Below are 19,993 nucleotides of genomic sequence, written 5' to 3' on the forward strand. Positions count from 1 at the left end.
CTTCTGAATTTTCATGTCTACAGAAGAGAGCGCACATTTCAATACCCTTTACAATATAGGGGTGGAACTTCTATAACAAAAGTTATAAAGTCTAATTTGGGATACAGAGTTTTAATCCTGAACCCCTATTGCTGTCTAGTATGGTCTCTCTAATCATTGTCAACTGGACTGTAGAAAGCAACAGATTAATGCACTGTTGTTGTATTGCTAGAGGTCTGAGCTGAAGGACAGAATGGCAACAGAACCAGGCAACGAACAACACAAGTCATAACCAAGACATATCCAAGACCAAGACATAACCAATGGTTAAGATCAGAAATTGGAAGCCTAGCTAAGGAACCAGGGAAAAAGTGCAGAATTACATATGGAGTGTGTGTGTCAAAGCCAGGAACAATTTCTAGATTGAAAGGCTAGAATAAGACTCAAAACAAGACATTTAGGTTATGGCAATGGGCTATGGTATGGCAATGGGCTATGGTAGGTCAATACAGTAGAGAAGGAGAGAACAGAGCAAAACCATGGATGTGATTTGGTGACAGTTCTGATATTGTTCATGGGGCACCCATTTAAACAGCACAATACATGGAAATATATTTTTAATTATTTTGAAAAGGCATGTCTCCCTGGCCTCTTCCACACCTCACCAATCTAATATTGATAACTTATTGTAAGGAGAGGTCTTACATTTAAAAGGCTGGGATAGCTCCTCTATGTATCAGTCAATTATTGGGACACCTAATAAGTGTCAATGTGCTCAGAGTAGGCATTAAAAAGCAATTGGCTTGTAGCATCTGTTAAAATAAAGTCTTTGAGGTCAATAGTATACTGACATGTAAATTCTATGATGTTAGCAAAAAAAAAAATTCAGTTCAATTGATTTTATAAATTCTACTTTTTTTCTGAAAAAATGTCTCTTCTAACACCCATCTTTTTTTTCTTTTTTTTTTATACTTTTTTATACTGATTTTATTGAATATTAAATAGTAAAATTTATGTAAAATATGTATATTTTATTATCCTTATATTCTTTTTTTAAAGTCATATCATGTAGTAGTTGTAAAGAAATCTTATACTGTACATATGGAGTTAAAACCTGATTTAGATAGGTCGCTTAAATTAGCACTTCATGCATGGCGCCTCTTTGGCAAGCCCAGTGTAAGAGAAAAAAGTGTGCTAATAATTACCTTACCCGAGGATGAGGATGACTAACTATGCCTGATTGCTTTCAACTCTGTGCAGTGTAATGAAATATGGCTGCTCGGGAAAAATATGTGTGTGATACTGTTCTTGTCCTTCCAATGTTATTTCACTGAAATGCTTAAACCGTTTCTTTCATTCAGCATTATCAATGAAATAGTATTATAATTAAATGGAAAATCTCCGGCTGATTACCAATTCCACAGCACATTAAAAGGGCAATCCTTTTATATTCTCAGTGTCATAGCTTCACATTACAATTTCATTTGCTGGTTCATCAGTATGTGCTACATGTGGTAGGGTATAAAATAAAATGTCTGTGCGGTTAGAGACTCAACTTGACTGAACAAAATTTACCATATAATTCATTGTCCACAAACACTGACCATACTATCTATAAGGCCATGGTGTATGCTTTCTAGTGTCACATTAAGGCTAGGTTTCCACACAGGTTTTTTCTGGAATTTTTCATAAAACTACCAGTGCAGCTTTTGAGCCAAAGTCAGTAGTGTATTTAAGAGGAAGTAGAAATATAAAGAAATGACTTATACTTCTGCTTTCTGTCGGATCCAGTTTTCCTAAAAAAATGCCATGAAAAAACCTGTGAGGAAACCTAGCCAAAGGGAAATGTTTTTTTCAAAGCCATCGCAAGGAGAAAAGTGGCAAACAAACCTTTAGGTCCTTCAAGTACCAGGGCACTGCTACCTGTGTACCTCATACTATACTATCACCTCAGGACTAAGAAATATTTATTCTGGAACTCACCCCACTGTTACTATCCAGGAAAATATTGCCTTATCATGTTTAGGTCTCATGCACATGAATGCATGTCCTGTCCGTCTCCCCCCCCCCCCATCATTAATCAAATAGGCAAAGGGGAAAATGACCATGCAATCACCATTATGTAATAATGAGTCATGGTGCGTTTACTATATAAGGTAGGGGTAAGGGGTTAACCCCTTAATATTGTAGCCAATTTAACTTTTTTTTTTCCCTATTATTAAGATATGCATTGGGACTAGGTTCTTGCAGGACCTCTTGTCATATTCCTTCTTGCACAGTCAGCCCCAGACGCACAGTGAATGACTTTGTTTCTGTTAGGCACAAATAGGCCCACAAGAAGACTTCAAAAGAGAAGGATTTAGGGGTAATGATTTACCAGTGAGTGAGATAAGAAAGTAGCCTGACATTTTGGAAAGCAAGTGGACTGTTTGACAGCATACAGGGGTTTAGCCAGTAGGAAAAGGATGATTGTGTTCCTATTGTATAGAGCTCTTGTGAGATCACATGTAGAATACTGTGTTCAGTTCTGGAGACCTCACCTGCAAAAATATGCAAAAATAGAATTTGTCAAAAGACTACAAAAATGGTGAAAATTCATGGGCATAAAACATATCTGTATAGTCTGGAGTAAAGAATGGAGAGGGGGTGGGCCATGATGTAAACCTTTAATATGTTAACTAAAAACAGGAAAGAAGGCGCTCCATAGGGTAATACCACCGGAGATGGGGGGAGGGGAGAGTAAAAGCTGATTTTAAACTGCTCACCCTGGGTGGTTGTGTAGCCTCATACACAACAATAGAAATCGCTTGGATACAATGGTCCGTCTGCGGCCCTCCTGGTGTGGATTCCACAACGTATAGGTACAAGACAAGGCTTCAGTATAGGGTGCAGGAGTACATCTGCGCTGAACGGATCCAGGACACAGCAGGTAAGAAAGTAAAATCCAATTTATTTGATGCAACTCGTTTCCCTGCGCAAGCACAGATTCATCAGGCATCAATGCCTGATGAATCTGTGCTTGCGCAGGGAAACGCGTTGCATCAAATAAATAGGATTTTACTTTCTTACCTGCTGTGTCCTGGGTCCATTCAGCGCCGATGTACTTCTGCATCCTATACTGAAGTCTTGTCTTGTACCTTTAATATGTTAAGGATGGGTTCACACATAACATTTTGTTCAGTATGTTATCAGCATTTTGGTTAGCATTTTTAACCAAGGAGTGGCTCCAAGTCACAGAAAAAGGCACACATTGTTTTTCCATTATAGCTTCTTTGGATCAGTTACACTCCTGGTTTTGGCTAAGCATACTGATCAATACTGTAAACCCAGTCTAAAGGGTTAAATTTGATTCAGAAGGAAGTGTTTTAAGAAGATCAGGTTGTCTTTTTGTGTCTTTCTAATTAAATGGTTATTGAATTAGATAGAGATAGATAGATAGATAGATAGATAGATAGATAGATTGATAGAATCTGGCAGCACTCCATTATAAGTGAGGCAAATTTGTGCAATTTATACACCCATGTCATGCCCGTGATCTGAGCTGGATACCAGTGTGCACCCATCATTCCTGCTTTACCACAGAGGTTGTTCATAGACCATGGCTCTTGACTGCTATCAGCATCCAGGGACCTACCACTAATGGCGGACATCAGTGATCACACTGATGCCCGCAATAAACCTTTAAGATGCCATGATCAATACTGATCACAACCTCTGAAGTATTATTAAGAAAGTTTAAATAATTGTGAATAAGTTCTTCCCTTACTAAAAATAAATAAATAAAATAAATGACCCTCTTTTTTATTTTAGAAATTAAAAAAATTTAAAATAATAAAACATTGCTGCTTTTTGGTCACACCACATCCCAGAAAAAAGGGCAAAATGGGCTGTGTCCTAAAGGGGTTAAGGGTAGAATCATGGTTATTGTTTCTCACCTGTCATAACAGTTTTGATTGTAAACATCTAATGTTGTTACTTCATACTTAGCACTGTCATTTGCAATAAATAAGGACAGCAGAGTCTGAACAAAACATTGGATCTTTCATTGACAGACTCTTTCCGGAATTACACATTCCCTGGCTGGCTGGCCTTTGTACAGAACATCCTTGAATGTAATCAACAACCTGATTCAGGCATGTTCCTTTAGTGCATTATTTGTTTTTATATTAGAATTTACAATGCATATTTTTATAGGTGAAATGTTCTTGGCACTTGGTGTACAATAAAAAAATTTACATAAATAGAAAGTTTGTTCACTGTCTTTCACATTTTCTGTATAGTGTTTCGAACTGCACATGACAACCTTGATTTTCTGTATACTTACTAAAATGTCTGTTGAACTAAGCCCTTTATTAATCTTCAGTCTCAGAGGATATGCCCAAAATGTGGAAATGGTTGAAAAAAAGCAGACCATTATCAATTTATCTTATGAAAGAACACTGAGTTCTACTCTAGATGAATAAAATGATTAATTTCTAAAATTAATTGGTAATTTTGCAATAATTCTTCAGAAATTTAACCTAAAGGGACAGAACACAATGAAGAATACTACTTAATTATAAAGCAGCGGAGAAGTATAGCAGCTTATATAATTGAACACGCATTATTATTATTAGGTCCCATTTACATTACATCTCCATAGCAAATATACTTTGACATACCATTCACATGTACTGTATATAGAATATTTGATGGTCAGGATTTGAAGCTGCAGATTTTAATGTAAACAAATTAACTGAACACAGCTTCAAATAACAACTTTAAGGGTAATAACTGGGGTCTATTCCCATGTACACTATCCTGCGCGTATTTGATGAGCAGAATAGTGTATGTGTGAATAGACCCTTAAAAATGTATTTGAACGAATACTGTGGCATGGCTGTAACATAGTAGATCAAAAATCATTTATATTTGAATAGGTTTGGTCCTACTTTAAGATTTTATGCTTTATGTTTTATTCAGGGGCTAGGAAAGCAAAATAGTCTTAATACAGGTTTCATTGGTCCATAGCAGATTGCAAATTTTAATCTAGAGCTCAATTACTTAAAGGGCTGAGTCCCTTTAAGTAATTGAAAGATGAGGTTGTCAAAGCCCTATCTTTTTTATTTAGTAGACCTATTCCTTCATGTGATACTGTTTCCCCTGAACCATTCTGCCTCCTTACACATAAAATCAGTTTACCTTATCTTAACCAATTCTAATTTGAACATTCTTCTGACTATTCTTCTGAGCAGGGTGTATCCTGGGTGGAAATATAGGGGCTGGCAGCAAAATAGTGGTGTGGAAAACTCTTTGTTCTGGTTATGCCCATGACATACTCTCCCACAGTGGTATGCCTACTATAGAGGCAAACCATGCACTTGTTATGTGGCCTGGATATGGGGCCCCAGTCAGGGACCAAATCTCCCTAGTCCCTGTGTGGCAAGCAAAGTGGGCATGGGGGCAGCAGAAAAAATCTGCAAAGCTGTCTTGGGTTTTTGCCTTCCTAACCTAGTACAGGAATAGAAGATGCACAGTATTACATTTATATACTGCATATCCTTCACAGTCCTATTTTACCTGAGCTGCCCGATCTTTCTCCAGCCATTGGGTAAGAAAGGTAGAGGATGACACACAACACTGCAGCCAGAAAAGCGGAAGCAAGAAACTGTAAAACTGTCTATGCTGTGCTGTATACGCTCCGGTTAGTGTGCCTATGAGAGAGTGTGCATGAGTATGTGTGTATATATGTATGAATGGGTGTGTCTTAACATGTGTGTATGAAGAGAAGAGTATATATTTGCTGTTTTTTTTTAAATGCATGGTACTGTAATGGTAAGCTTTGCTTGGGACCTCTATCGCAGACTCTGTTAAAGAGCAATAAACTGAGCCAGTGGATCAGCTCATGATGGACATCAATGGGTCCCTAGATACCTCAATGACTTTAATAGAGGTGTTTAGCATTCTGTCTGGTGTCCATCATTTTTACTGGGTAATAACTAGACAAACAATACTGTTTGCTATGTTTTTGTCTGCTTATTTAAAAAGGCCCTGAATTGAGCCAAAACTGAACATTTACAACATGTGTCGGAAAAATGTCTTAGTTATACATTAGGATATACCGGCAAAAAGGTATTTCAGTGCATATTGTGGTGGCCCTATAAGAGTAAACAGACCAAATGTACTCCATTAGTGACTGGACTATTTCCTAAATGTATACTTTTATCTTGTAAGACTTAAAAGTATAGTAGACTATGTTTGGCATATTAAATTGAATTGGTTCATCCCTTTGTTATTTGTATACTATTGTATATACGGTAATCTAGACAAAAGCAGTTGGGACTGAAGTGGGCTCAGATCCAAAGTTTGCCCTGGGGCCCATTTGCCCCTAGTTACACCCCTACTCTTCTAAATATGTAAACTACACTATTAGTACAGCAAGAACAATAAAAATGGAACATAGAGACATTTAATCACATGGTTAAATAAACGTGCACTGTCGTTTAGGGAAAATTATACACTATCACACTGTGTACCATTCAAGATAATACAGTCCTGATCAGATACTGTCACAGGCAGAGTACACTACAAATAAAGAACTCTCCTGACATGCCTATTCTATTTAATGCTTGTATTACCATGTATTAGGCTACGGCTATACACAATCCACACATTCTAACATTTAAAGGAGTTATCCAGGAAAAAAACTTTTTTTGTATACATCAACTGGCTCCAGAAAGTTAAACAGATTTGTAAATTACTTCTATTAAAAAATCTTATTCCTTTCAGTACTTATGAGCTGATCTCTGATGACACCTGTCTCAGGAACCCCCCAGTTTAGAAGCAAATCCCCATAACAAACCTCTTCTACTCTGTGCAGTTCCCGAGACAAACAGAGATGTCAGCAAAGAGCACTGTTGCCAGATAGAAAAGAACAACTCAAATTCAACAGCTGATAATTATTGGAAGGATTAAGATTTTTTAATAGAAGTAATTTACAAATCTGTTTAACTTTCTGGAGCCAGTTGATATGTATAAAAAAGTTTTTTTTTTTTCTGGAATACCCCTTTAATGTAACAGATTGCCTGAAGCTCGTCATACTGCTTTGTACTATACCAATAGATGCACTGTTAAAATCGATTACAGATTCACCTCCAGTTTGGTTATGGTCTCGATTTCATAGAACCAACTGAACACAAGGGGGGACATTTATCAAAGCATTTAGTAGGTTTTTCTTTTGCTTAAAATTGTCACAAAATAGTTGCATGTGCGACTACTCTATTTTTTGTGCGACTTTTTGATTGTGCAGTGCCCTAAGCAAAAAACAAAAGAAAAAAGAAACTTGCTTACCAAAGAAAAAAGTTATTTTTGACTTGCAGTGCTCAGAGATATATCAAGTGCGAAAGTTGCAAAAATTTACCTCAGCTCAGACATGGAGCAGAAAAAGACACTACCAAAGCAAAAAAAAATACAAAAAAATTGCTTACGTGAAAGAAATTTATCAACAGGCTGAAACCAGTTGATAGATAAGACGCAAATAAGCGAAAAAATGTAAGAAAAAAAAAGGGAATACATAAGCAAACATTGATAAATGTCCCCCAAGATCACTACATACTATCAAAACACTCAGAATCTACTTGTATAGCAATACACGATTCTGAGTTTGAAACTTATTTATCCGTCATACAGTTTGTTAACCAATTGTTTTGGGCATGTCAAAGCAAACTTGCAATGTTTTCCTGTAATGCATTGGTGAGGATGTCCCGATACCATTTTTTTTTAGACTGAGTACGAGTACTGATACTTTAATTCTAGTACTCGCCGATACCAAGTCCGAGAACTTTTATTCTAAAGGGAATCTGACACCAGGGTGACCCGGTCTTTGGCGCTGCTTACCGTATGATATGTGGGTTCCTTGTTGTGCGCAATGGAGGCGGCTGCTGTAATATGAGCCAAGATTTCTCACTTCTCCTTTGGGCAGAACAAAAAATTTGCATTGGGGGCGAGACTGATGACCACATGGTGAGCAGCGGTAGAAACCGGGTAACCTGCACTATCTACCTATAAATTCAAGTCAGTGCAGGTGAGAAATCAGCAGCAGCCCCCTGTAGACATTAGTAGCAGCCCCCCTGTAGAACGCAGCCCCCCCTTGTAGACAGCAGGCACCCGCTTGTAGACAGCAGGCACCGCCTTGTAGATATTAGTAGCAGCCCCCCTGTAGACCGCAGCCCCCCTTGTAGACAACAAGCCCCCCTTTAGACAGCAGCCCCCCTGCAGATGTTAGTAGCAGCCCTCCTGTAGACTGCAGCCCCCCCTTGTAAACAGCAGGGCCCCCTTTAGACATTAGTAGCAGGCCCCCTGTAGACCGCAGCCCTCACCCTTGTAAACAGCTCACCTGCAGCTGTCCTCTGTCCTCAATGCTGCTGCCCCGTTCTCCCGTCCTCCCATCCGCATAATGGCGTAATATGGAGGAGCATGTGACATACACATCACTCTGCTTCCTCCGTAGCATTACGCTGGGCACAGTGGAAGAGGTGGAGTGACGTGTGCTCTTCCATGGAACGCCATGATGCGGATGGGAGGATGGGAAAACGGGGCAGTGGAGCGGCAGCAGGTATCGGATTTGGTATCGGGGACATTGAACGAGTCCCCGATACCAGGGAAATGGCTAGTATCAGATCTGATACCGATACTAGTGTCAGTATCGGGACATCCCTACTGAATAACATGTTACTATGCCTTTAATTGTGATTTTCTGCAATATGTTGAGTCTGGGCATGTAGAATAAAAGCTGGTAAATCATTCTTTTAATGGTATTACCATCCCTGCCTTAATTTATAAGTTGTGGCATCAGTTAAAGTGTAATTCTGCTTCACCATAGGGATTTTTGGTGGGTCTGGGGTACATTTATATAACTATGTATTTGTGGTGTATCAGGGCATTCTGTGCACATCCAAAACATGAGTGATAGACCTGCTACAAGACCAGGCATTGGTCTGGGACTAGACCAATCCAATGAGGAACACGCAGGGAAAAAGAGGCCACCAGTGGTGAGTGTTAGAGTCTGTTATGTACAGAGCCTTGCTAAAGCCCCAAGATAGCAAAATGACTACTATTGCAGTAGCCAAACCAGAGTTCTACACAGTGAGAGCTGTGCTGTGATTATAGGAAGATGGGATAGTGTCTACATGTGACCGCACCAGTTACCAGTGTCAGATATCATCCTCCTGTTTCCTGCTATTATGCTCACAGGGGATATATATATATATATATATATATATATATATATATATATATATATAATTTTACCATTTAAATACAAGGTAAAATTGTATTTCTAAGAAAGTGGTATCACAACCAGAGACTGGTGTTCTCTATTTTTGCAAGTATCATTGGTATGCAAGCTACAGGTATATGGTAGGCAAGTAATTGTAAAAATGAGTAGGGACGTAGGAAGTATATACACACAGAAGTCTATGCAGAGAAAAGGAAAAATCTCTCAGCCAGGTAGTGGAGCATAATAATGCAGCTGGTCTCAGGAGTCAGACCCGGCACGATCAACAACTTTTGACATGTATAAGCAACATGTCAAAAGTTGTTTTAAGTGCCAGTAATGCCTTAACCAGCTTTGGTAAACGTAAAGATGAGATGTTTTTTAGATTGGGAATATTTCCATCTATAGCACATAAACTAATGGACACATTTTGTGCAGAAAAGATGTTTCTCCACTTATTTGACAATGGTTATGCCATTGAACTTATAAATCTTCTTTAAAGTGGTTGCTATTCATTATAGTAGGATCAAAATGCTTATTTTTTACTACACTAAATTACATGTATAACCGAATCTTGTCTTATATTTTAGACCTACCCTGGGACTGCAACAACAAGATGTTCTCTGACAACAAGTAAGTGACATTTTTGTAACATTTGTATTGTAACATTGAGTGAAATGTATTTATATATGAAAAAACAACCATTTTTCCAAGTTACTGAGCTTCATAGAACGTGCATATCTAATAAAAAACAGTAATTGTTTTTTTCACAATTTACACAATTTTCCTCATTATTAAATTAATACATAGCCAGTTTAACCAACATTTAAATGTTATTATTTTGTATTTTCATTTCACACAGAAAAATGCTTCTTTTCAGAAAAAAACATCTAATTATTTCATTTGACTGCATTGTAAAATGTGCATTTTATAAGATCCATAATTAACTTTACATGAATATGTTTTCTTCTTTATTTTCTGCAATAGGTTGTCCTTCTCTATTATTATGAGCTATGTGATACCTATTTTTGTCCTAGTAGACCAACAACTAGAATTCATCATCATAACAATGTTTACATTAGATCCTAGTGTGTACATTTACGGTGGTGTGTAATTTTTATACCTATGAATGAAATAGAAGTGAGACTATTTTACATTTGACCTTCTCTGGATTAAGATGTTATAGATTATTTATTTTATAAAATAAGTAAGTCCTGTGGCACACAGAACCATTGATCAAATACAGAAATCTAGAGTAATCATCCTGTGTATATAATAGTAATGGTGAAGTTCAATATTTCTAATCAAACAAAGAGTCTAGTAGTCATATTTACAAAAGGCTTTATGATGTTTGCTGTCTTTACTAAAGACAACATTTGGAAAACCTTTGGATTGACTACCAGGTGCCTCAAGGTCTCAGGGGATTGACATTCTTCTGAAAATGTCCTTCATTTGAACTTCAAACTGTTTTAATTCATAAGGTCTTATAATGGGTTTAGAAAATCGAAAAACATTTTCTTTTAAACTGTTATATGAAAAATTTACTTTAGGGAAACAAAGGGGTTTCACAAGAAAAGCCATTTAAAAACCAAGTATAAATTCTAAGATAACAGAACTTCTATTATTCATTCAGCATGGTTAAACCATAATACAGCCATAAAATAGGGAAAAAAATAGTATTCCTTATAATTCTTCCTGAGTTTCAGATGTATGCTGTAGGTAACTTAGGCCATTTGTCTATGTGTTATGGAGGGGGCAGGGTGTTCTATTGTTATGTTTGGTAGGTCTGGACATGAGATGGACACAGGAAGATGCTGACCAAAGGAATGCAAATTACCCTCAGGTCTGGGGGAAGACACCTTGGAGATGCTGGAGGTGCCCCCCTCCCCCTACAGAAATCTGGGAAGATAAGAAGAGCTAGGTGGGGGATTCAGAGTAGTGTGTGATGTCCCAGAGACAGGACCTGATGTTAGTACAGAGCCTGCTGGGACATGTAGTACCCCAATAGTTGGGGAGTCTTGTGCTGCAGTTACTGTGATGATCTCAGGGGTAAGAGTAGCTGCTAGTACAACACTGCCCTGGAGATTGTGCCCCAGAATCTGGAGAATTGCTGGGATAGAGGAGCTGAGGCTGAGGCCACCCTCTGAAACAAGGAATAATTATAGTTATCTGTGGACTTAGATGTAGATCCCTGTGAACTGAGGAGCGAATGTGAGGACCGGATCTCCCAAGGGACCTGAGGAACCACTAGACGTGGAGCTGTTATCTGTGGACTCTGGACAATATATTGGAGTGTGGAGTGTTGGATCCGGAGCTGAATCCCGGGATCTGAAGTTTTTTCCTTCCCTGGTGCCCAGCGACTGTGCTCTTCTGTTGACCATTGTTCGCCCAGTAACTGAGCCCTTCTGTTGACCATTGTTTGCCCAGACTCCGGATCACCCCCTCATCCTGTGGATTGTGTTTTGTTTTGTGATCTCTGCCAATAAACCTGGTGCTGTTCTCCCATCCCTTGCTCTTGCTCTCTCGCCCTGATTGGCGAACCCCGTCACAACTGGTGGCAGCGGTGGGATCAACAGAGAGGAGAAAAATGGATCGAGGACATCAGATCAGGAGGGCTACACGGAGGAGAGTGCTGATCATCTTCCAGGAGATTGGGGATGTAATGGGAGAGCTACTGTGGATGGTTGGTGCTGGGCTTGGGCCACAGCTCTCACAGGGGCAAGAAATAAACAAGTAACTTTGCAAGCTAAGGAGTTGTGCAAGGATGTACTTGGCTTTCTTGGGCCAAAAGCCACAGCAAATGATGAGAAGTGGGACTGGAACTGGTCTCTAAGCAAAGTGAAGTGAAGAGTGCCACCTGTTATAGAGTTATATGAGGAGTGGGAGGTCAGCCCAGAGTCTGACAACTGCAGATTTGAAGAAGAAACCCCAGAGTGTCATGAAGAGCGGGCTGTAGAGTGTAGTGGCAGCTTCAGTGGATATCGGTATGTCTTCCTGTAGTGAGTGGAGAATCTGGTGTAGATGCTGATGGGCCTCATGAGTCTCTTGATGTAGACACCCAGACACCTATACTTAATGGGCCAGCTGGGACTGAGGAAGAAGAAGCAGACCCAATGCCCTGTGTTGATATTCCTACTGCACCTAACAATGGCCCTTTCATGCCAGAACCATCCCAGGATTGGGGGAAACCCAAGAAACCCAGTTATGAATCAATGGCTGATGTAGACAAGTCTCATACTGATATAGACACACCTCATACTGATCAAGATGGTGCAGTGGATACTGACTCCTGGATCACAATCCTATACCATAGATGAAATGAATATTGCGGAGTCTTTGACTACACTGGAAAGTAGAGACCCCGTGGAGAGATAATCACAAGGAGAACCAGACTGTGCGTCAATGAGCAGCAGAGGCTTGAATTATGAAGAAATCATGGAACATTCTCCATCATTATATGGGGGGAGATCGAGCACTGTTGCTGGAGAAAGACTGTAGGTGGAGTGAGCCTGTGATGGGGCACAAGACCCTGGTCCTGAGCACAATGGTGACCTCCAACATGGTAAGACCTCAGACCCTTCTATTTCATTGTATGGGGGAGATCCCTGTGAACTGAGGTGCGGATGTGAGGACCAGACCACCCAAGGGACCTGAGGTACCACTAGACATGAAGCTGTTATCTGTGAACTGTGGACAATACATTGAAGTGTGGAGTGTTGGACCCGGAGCTGAATCCCGGGATGTGCAGTTTGTTTCTTCCCCGGTGCCCAGTGACTGTGCCCTTCTGTTGCCCATTGTTTGCCCAGACTCCAGATCACCCCATCATCCGGTGGATTGTGTTTTGTTTTGTGATCTCTGCCAATAAACCTGATGCTGTTCTCCCATCTCTTGCTCTGTTGATTGTGTGACAATCCCTGAGTGGTGAATCCTGTCACAAATGGTCATCATTTTTATAAAATAATGTGCACTATGAAAGTATATAGAAAAATCTCTGTGAGTGCACACACTGCTTACAAAAACATTTGTCATTTCAATGTTGGAATTACAGCCTTTTTTGTTTTGTTGGAAAATAGAAGAATGTCCAGCACAAAAGCACGATGCAAGATGATAATTTATTGTGAATTCACACAGCAAATAGCAACACGGATCATGGAGTAGTACTCTACTCCATGATCCGTGTTGCTATTTGCTGTGTGAATTCACAATAAATTATCATCTTGCATCGTGCTGGACATTCTTCTATTTTCCATTTACCCGTCCTCGTGGTGTCCGCACGAGTCCGTGCACTGAGGCAGCGGTGGTGAGCTGGACGACTTTCCATTTTTGTTTTGTTAGTTTTTTTTTTTTTTTTTACATTGTGCACTGCCAGCTCTTTTTCCATTGACTTTAATAGTGCACATAATAACATAAAAATATGGTAATTTTTTATTCCTATTTTATGACTATATGTTGCAATTTTACGATGTGTGAATCAAGCCTTAAAGTGTACCTTCAATTCTATTGTGTGTCAGCCACCATGATCCTAATGGTGGCTCAATTAAGAGACAGTTTTATTATTTAAAGGGGAATTTCGGCACTATAAAATTGTATAAAAATGCAGTTAGGGTCACCGCTGCAGACAGTGACTGGTTGAATTATATATTTGCTGTGGAGATGACAAATTAGGCTGGGTTCACATATATCGAGTGTCCAGCACAGTTTCCCTCTGGTGTTTATTTGAATGGGAGAGTTCACAATCAAGTGTCTCAATTTTGAGGCCGGATGGATGGACACACCTGAGGGCACTGGACAGGGGAACACCGCTTGCTGCGCTCTGCTGTCCACTGTGCAGAAACAATGGACCTCGGATGCAATACAACTGATGACCACTTGTCATCAATTGTGGCATCAGTTGCATCTAGATTTAGGGTAAATGCACCTATGCTGGATGCCGGACATATGTGTACCCAGCATTACAGGGAAAATAAAGGGACCAGAAGCCATCAGACTGGGAGCCGTGTGGGGCTTCAGGACAAGATAAGTATGATTTCTTTTTCAATTTTTGATGCACCCCAAATAAAAAAAAATTACATGTCCTTTTTTCGGAATTCCCCTTTGACTCTATAGTGATATAGAGTGAAGCAGGGAATGTGAAGCAGGGAATTCTTCGATCTGTTTCAGATAAATATTTTTAATCTGGTGTATCATATTATTAGGCAATAATGTTAGTTTTAGTGTCTGTGTACACATGGATACATTTTTTCATATAATAGATAGAAGTAATGATACTAGAATGAGCACGGTTTAAACATTAGATAACAGCTGAGAATTTAACTATTTTCTGACCCGGAGGTAAAGAAAATTAATACTGGCAAATCCTCACAACCAAAGTAATCCCACCATCACCATAATACTTACATATTATAAAACTTTTGTTATGTAATAGAATAACGATCACTAGGAGAATGTGATCAGCCTTATCAGCTGCACATGAACACTCTAGGGCACAGTGGGCAGCCAGGGGTATCACTGCAGTTTTTTCATACTGGGGATCCCAAAAAGTACTCCCCACCACCGCCACTCTTCGGGAGTGATACAGGAGATCTGCACATTTGTATTCTACCTGTTCCATTTGTCATACTGCCACATAATTCCATCCTACAGTATATGACTATAGAATTAGCTGTGTTATAGCTGTTCTGTGATAAGAAGGCTATACACTGTGCTAACTTTAGGTATTGAAAAATTGCAAATGGGACTCATGACAAGTTTGAGCTGTGAAGTAGAGCTGCTCACTAATGATAACACAGTGATAACATTGGTATCATGGGGACTCATTTATCAAAACTGCCAACCAGAAAAGTCTAATCTTGTTGCCCATGGCAACCTATCGGAGCTCAGATTTCCTATGATCAAGAACTGTTTTCCTGCTTGCCTTTTTTAAATATATGGCCTGTTTGTTGGCTTGGTAGTGGACATCCTTAATAATATTAACCTGTAAAACTTTTCCTTATTTGCAGCACCTATTATTTAGCAGAATATATTATTTTGAGCACATCCTTCACCTGACAAATGAATTGAATCCAGATCATAGTTCTGTCAATGACTTTTTTTTTTATGTATTTTTTTAATGTATCACCTATATTATTTTAATACATATAACCGGATACTGTTAATTTTTTTTTCACTCTTAGCTGTTTTTATTTTTTGATTTAACATTTCTTATTTTATTTTATATACATGATTTTGCGCTCCTATTAAAAGCCTTAAAATATATTATTTTCCGCAGCCACATGGACCGTAGGAACCTGTAGACTGGAGATGACTCATTGACTTCTGTGGAATAGTCTTTTATTCATGTTCTGTGACCTGTGCAGAGGTCATTATGCAGGAAGGGGGAGGTGAGCTGTGAGCATCACCTATTATGAGTTATGTAATCCTATATTATCTACGTTAATACATTTACAGTCATATTGAGGGGCATTTATCAACCCTTTTACACAAGTTTTTTTGTGTAAATTTGGCGCAAAAAAGTCGCTACTGCAACACCATGACTTTTCGTGCGACAATCATCTATGCGAGCAAGAAGAGCAAGTTTTGTTTTTTTGACTATGGTACGCGGGTTTGTAAACTTTACTTGGTTTAGTCAGGGATTTATTAACCGCGACATTCGCAAAAAAGTCGCAAAGCCTTCAAAAACCGACTAAATATACCCCAGCAAAATCATGGCTTACGAACCTGACTGTTGAACTAATGCTGCTATTACGCTGTTGTGTGAATGTTTTAACAGGCAATTTTCAGGTATTTATGTATGATTTGTAATAAATGTATAATATAGTATAATATAATATAATAATATATATAATATAATAATATAATACAGATGTCCTATACATTAAATTTTCTTATTGGAAGGTTAAATTGTTTAAAAGGTAAGAATGATCTAAGTAATTTTGCCATTGCAAAACATACTGAGGGGCATTTTGAACAAATCTTTTTAAAGAGATCTGTAGCGCTAATTTTTAAAGTCGTCTACGGCACCAGCCAGACGAAAAATAGAAAGCAAGCTTAAACTAAACTGACAGCGTTTCACAGTTGCTACGGTTAGTGTCCGGGTCAGCCATAAATGGTGCCCTATGGGCTGGGAACCTCGGCGTGTTGTCAACCCCGTCAATGTCGCATCTTGGACGTTGAAAGGCTGAGCAAACTGTCATGTAAAGGAGCCCGGACAGAGCTCCTTTAATGGACAGGTTGGTAAGCCTATCACTGGCTGAGGCGGGACATCACTATAGATGGGGATAGGCTGAGGTTCCAAGCCCCAAAAGAAACATGGCCAGAGGAAAGGGACACATACCAGAGCAAATGGGGACCACAGGCAGGTAAGTTAAAGCTTGCTCACTATTTTTTGGCCGTCCCAGGGACATAGCCCAATTAATATTTTGCTCTACATATCTACTTAAATGCCTGACATAAACCCAAACTGCAACCTCAACGTTTGCTGATGCTTTTCCCTCCAGCTCTCGACATTTTAAGGTAGTAAGTTTGGCAACAAGCCAGGAAAGGCACAAAGGCAGGTCTTTTAAATTAAAGAAATAATACTTTCCCGGGCAAAAAAGCTAAGAATAAAGCGGACCAAGCGCTCTGTGAAAGAAGCATAAAGCTGGCAAAAAAATGTGCTTATACGTGCGACAATCCTTATTTTGCTTACGTGCGACAAATTTACTTACGCCGTGCGACAATATAGTAAATTTGTCGCACGACAACAAAAACAAGTTAAAGAAAAACTGAACAAAAAAACACAGACGTAAGATAGTTTTCATAAATGCCCCTCATTATCTTTTTAAATGCATTGTACTCTAATCTTGCAACTGGTTGCCAAAGAGTGACATCTACAGAACAGGTGCAAACTTATTATTAGGCTTTGCATTCAGAGAAAAAACTGTCTTGTACACAGTGCTCTCTGCTGACACTGTCTGTGTCAGGAACTGTCCAGAGCAGCATGGACAGTTCCTGATACGGGCATCAGGTGTCAAAAGAGAGCACTGTGGACAAGACAAAAAAATTCAAAAAGAAAAGAATTTCCTCTGTAGCATACAGCTGCTAATAAGTACTGGAAGGATAAAGTTTTTTTTTTATAGAAGTAATATACAAATATGTTTAATTTTCTGGCACCAGTTAATTTAAAAAAAAAAAAAGTTTTCCACCGGAGTACCTCTGTAAGGGTGTATTCACACGTACAGTATCCTGTGCATATTTTTGATGTGCAGGATTTGAAGCTGCAGATTTGAAGCTGTGTTCAGTCATTTTGGTTAAGTCAGTTTAAATTTAACTCTGCAGCATAAAATATGCAGCATGAAAACCTGCACATCAAAATGTGTTTGACATAAGATTGATGTAAACAACAGTTCATTTTCTGATTGCTTTTTTAAATGCCGATATGCCATTTCCCATCTTTTTTAAACAAATCTTTTCTAAAAGAAAAATAAAAAAAAATTGTGGTAATGAAAGAAATGGCAAAAGTAAGGAAAGCCTCGATGAGACACGCTTATTGCTGTTATTATGTTTTTATGCAAAGGAAAGGTCGTTGGTGTTTAGAATAATGCATTATGAATAAAACAGGATAGAAAACATGACTTATTTCGTATTGTCAATTCCCTAGAAAGATGTGCACCACTGATAAAAATTGTGAAGGACAAATTCTTTAAGCTGGCAAATCAACAATCTAAAATTATTACCACAACTATAGTAAACAACATAGCAGAATAATATGTACAATATGACTAGTATTTTTAAGTAATTATATTTATTATACATATTTACTTCTACTTTCTACCGGTGTTACCGCTCTGCTGTTTGTAACACTAACAAGCTGTGCTTATAAATTTCATAATATATATAAATTTTTGTTGAGGCTAAAACTGCTCCAAATCCTCTATATACTATAGACTGGTTCTTGGAAAAGGGATAATGACCAAAATAACAACCAAGGTCATGCTAGAAAACATCAATTTGGCTTAATTTCTTCTTTAGTTTAGTTCTTATAATTCATACTGCTTAGGCTCACACATCGTCAAAATCACATGAAATATACTGCTGCAAAATAGGTATAAAAAAGTACCTTATTTTACATCTCTTCTTAACCCATGATGTGTATACATGTCATGGTGCTGTTAAGGATGTATTGCACTGGCTCCTGATTCAAGCCCGCGCCATACCAGGAGGCCCTCCGCTGCTTGCTGTAGCTGAGTGCTTCCGCTAATAGCTGACATGCACCTATCGCCATGGCTGGCTATTAACTATCAAAGCTAACAACGGCATCTAAAAGGACATTTAAATGGCCCCTTGTGATTAAGTTGCTTACCTCTCCAACCATCCTGGCTGTGGCTCTGCAATTGATAAAGCCTCTCTGCAGCAGGCCCTATCAATTGAGCGCAGAGCACACAGATCAATGCAGTTCAATTGAACTGCACCATAAAGAACCTATAAGTCTCCACACATCTTTATGGAGCTTTCCTCAAGAAACATTACCTATTTTCCCCCACCTGGCTGCAGGCATTCAGACTTTTATCATTCCATTTGATGGCTTATAAAGAGAAAGCACAGGATTCTGGGCATATATAAGTTAAAGATACTGTAAAAGAGTAGACATTTATTTATGTTTTGGTTAGATCTATTATAAAAATAACGCCTACCATAATCCATATTGTTTCATATTGTGTGAGTATTTTGCAGTTAGAGATATTTAAAGAGCATTAAAGCTGTGCCCTGACAAACCTACTAAATGCCTTTTTGGCAACAAATTTATATTACAACATTGAAAAATAAATATAGCTTTTCTCTCTATGCATTGTTGTTTTTTTTTTTTTTTTTTTTCTTTCATGTGATTATTACTATTATCATTCAGCAGAAGTACCTTGGGCAATTTCTTTGGTAAATTACTGCCATTGCCTCAGATAAAGGCTCCCAAGTATATTTCTACAATAAAAGCATAGTACGCTGTTAACTAAGTTACTACAAAACTCAAACACAGTTTGCTCGATTAACATTGTTTCTTATTGATTTTAATTATTACAAAAGGTCCATTTAGTAATATGCATTACTACTTTACAGTCAAGCTCTACTTAAAAAAAACAACATAGTAACTATATTTTCACTATTATTATGTCTTTATAAAAAAAATTATCCCTTGCGCCATGAGAATGATCCAGTAATAATCTAAAAATAATCAATCAATTCAGTAGCTGCCATGTTATGTAATGTTTGTTTCCACTGCAGTAGCCATATTAGCTGCTCATTAGGAGTAGAAGTAATAAGTCTGTCCTTTGAGGAACTTGCCAAGAAAAATATTGATCACTTATTCAACTCAGGTGGTTGGTTCAACAGATTAACTATTAAAAAGTACCTGTCACCAAATCAACTATTCCAAACTAACTCAGGCTATGTTCCCTAACTACTACTAACATCTCTCCCATCCTTAAAAAAAAATGTCAGAGCTTTAAAAAGCTGTGTATCATACCTTTATTCTTGCTCACATAGTGCAATCTCCCAGCTGGAGAAAGTGGGTGTTTCCCAGCAGGCATGACATCACTATAGCCTGCTGGGGGACCACTTCTGCCTTCACATCATTGCAGTGCTGTGATGAATAGAAGACCTCAAGCTCTGTACAGCTTTTAGTTGGCTCTATGCATGTTTCAGTGAGGCTCTATGCATGTTTCAGTGAGGCTCTGTGCAGCTTTCAGTGAGGTTCTGTGCAGAGAAGCACTTCCTGAGTTTGGTCTCCTG

The 19,993-nt window shown here is 38.6% G+C and overlaps 1 protein-coding gene across 41 annotated transcripts in view; it reads left to right on the plus strand.

Annotated features, from left to right (window-relative positions):
- PTPRD (protein tyrosine phosphatase receptor type D) overlaps positions 1-19,993 on the plus strand; it is a 1,959,121-nt gene that overhangs the window by 754,036 nt on the left and 1,185,092 nt on the right. For all 41 annotated transcript variants that reach the window (XM_056521458.1, XM_056521449.1, XM_056521479.1 and 38 more), the window contains exon 6: positions 9,823-9,865. The gene's annotated coding sequence lies outside the window, so the exon portion shown is untranslated. The remainder of the gene's footprint in view (positions 1-9,822; positions 9,866-19,993) is intronic.

This window comes from Hyla sarda, chromosome 1 (genome assembly GCF_029499605.1).
Source record: "Hyla sarda isolate aHylSar1 chromosome 1, aHylSar1.hap1, whole genome shotgun sequence".
NCBI classification, from domain to species: Eukaryota; Metazoa; Chordata; class Amphibia; order Anura; family Hylidae; genus Hyla; species Hyla sarda.